Source organism: Halyomorpha halys, unplaced genomic scaffold, assembly GCF_000696795.3.
Source record: "Halyomorpha halys isolate HHAL.00 unplaced genomic scaffold, Hhal_1.1 Scaffold236.1, whole genome shotgun sequence".
Lineage (NCBI taxonomy): Eukaryota > Metazoa > Arthropoda > Insecta > Hemiptera > Pentatomidae > Halyomorpha > Halyomorpha halys.
Genome location: NW_027115525.1, coordinates 589,928 through 592,506, shown reverse-complemented (window position 1 = coordinate 592,506; position 2,579 = coordinate 589,928).

The following is a 2,579-nucleotide window of genomic DNA, read 5'->3' as shown; positions in this document are numbered from 1 at the left end:
CTACAAAAAATTAGTATACACTACGATAATCAGACCAATTTGGACATATGGAATTGAGCTCTGGGGCTCCACCAAACCATCAAATTCTTCCCGCATTCAATCGTTACAATCCAAAATCCTAGATGCTCCTTATTACGTTCCAAACTCCTTAACCATCCTAACCCATTAATTCTTAATCTTTCATCCTTAACAATCCCTGATAATCCTTCGAGGTGTCTGAAAAGAAGATGGGCACGGGACCTTCTAATTTAAATTAATGTTTGAAATACCACCAATGGGTGGTTCCTTCCCAAGATTTTCACGTGTATATGAAACTTACAACATATTTACCTATTGTATTATTTTGTACAGTTGTAAATTGCATTAAATAAATAAATAAAAAAAATGTATAAAATATTGTTATCATTGAAACATATATAATATAATGAAGGGTAGTATTGGGTAATATAATAGTCTATACTATATCAAGTAACAAAGGATTTATATACATTTGATTACAATAAAATGATTAAATGATCTAGATAAATGGTTTGCTATAAAATATTAAGTACTTTATAAATTATTACCTAATATATCAAAGTAGCTGCCGAGTTGGGTAATGCATGTCGTGGTGTGTAGCGACACTTGAGCCTTTCCTAGGACTCCTTGTCGAACTCCATCATCTCTCTGCTTTCCAGTCATAAGTCCTCTGTTCCCCACATGTTCTTATGGGCTTCACCTTTTTGTTATCTTATTTCTCATTGGCTATCATTAGCCACGCCCCAGAAGAATAAGTTACAAGGGGCTACCAGTGTTTGGCACACGTGTTGTGTACAAATTATATTTGACTTCCCGGTAGATACCTAGCTAATAGGTTTTGACTCTTAAACGTACTAGTTGATCCCTTTCTGACCCTTGTCAATAATGGGGTAAAAACAGATTTTTCGAAGTGACACAAAGACTTTTATAATACCGATAATGGTTAGTATACATCGACACATGGCAGTAGGTACATTAACTTTTGATAGGAAACTCTTCGATTCAATATTTTCTGATTTTCCGTTACAGTATTTTATTATCTTTCTAATGAGCAGTTATAATTTCAATTCTATCGGCGTTTTATATGATAGAATTTTAATTATTTTCACTTAAATTCAAGTACATACACTTTCAACTGACGATAAGCTTTAAATCTCAACAAGTGCTTAGGAACAATTTTATTTGTCATTGAACAGGATTCCATTATTAAAAATTATTTTAATTGGGTAATGCGATATTATAGCATATTACTTATGTGTCTAGCATATACTAGAGAACATCATCTAGAATTTTCAAAACCATTCGATTGAGGAGTTCAAAGGACTCAAACACTATTTTATTATTATTATTCTATGGGTATTCAGAATCCATTCTCTTCTATCTATCCCAAAAGTCCTTATCAATTGAGGTTGGACACCCCAATTCCTTGGAGTTCCATGTGTTTCGAATCTCGGGCTTTTTGTCTGTCAACTCTTATTTTAAGAAGTACATTTGGTCTGGCCTTCAAGGACACTATTTTAACGTTAACTTTGGAAGCAAGGATCAGTGCGTAGGAAGAATAATTCCATTTTTTTTATATCAGGATGCCTTTCTCGTGGACATAAATATATACTTATGTAATTATATTACATTTTTCCTTTAACCATCAATATTGAATTCGTATAATTGATTTGAGAAAAAATGTATAAAATAAAGCTTGTTGTTATTGAGAAATTGTGAACTTCAAAAATTTTATTTGAATTAAAGAAAAAAATATTTTAAATTCCATCACGAAAATCGCCCATAACCTCATTCGTTTTTTATCACAAACTATATTTAGAAAGTGTCCAAGCAAGAATCAAAATTATATCAAAAGCTTTAGGTAACAGCAAACACGTACTTCTCGCATTCACTTTTCGTTTTATAATGCAATACCAACAAAGGATTATAGGAATGAAAGAAATCCTAGTGGATGATGGTTTTCTAAAGACAATGCAGTTTTATTGCATCAATTTTAATGAAATATACCAATCACAAATAGTGATTTTATTTTAAAGTTGTGTAAACCAACTTGGATTGTTGGACCTATTTGTCGGCTGTCAGTTGTCATGTATTTCGTTTTTTTCTCATTGAACTCTATACCCATCTTTACTGCTGCTGTCTCTAGGTGACCAGTAAACATCCGCCATAGTCGAATAATTCATAAAGTATTGAAAACTTGTTTTTAAATATTTTTGTTTTAGGGCAACTCTTTGCCTTGATTAAAGCATTTATCATCTCGTTCATAGAGGAGGAATTCATCCTCTGAGGTTGCAATGTAAAAAAGAAATACTTTGAGGATAATTGTTCGATTTTTTTTCGACAGATAAGGAACTTAACCGCGGAAAGAACTTAAAAAAACTTTATTGGTATCAAAGTTACAAAATATGCACTACTACTATTATACTATTACTACGAATAACAAAGTAACAACTCTAATAACTGAATGAACTCCTTAGCTCTGTAACAGGGGGATATAAATAAAATAATGGTGGAAGGGGATAATGCTGAGTCAGATATATAGGGTTATGCACCTTAACTCC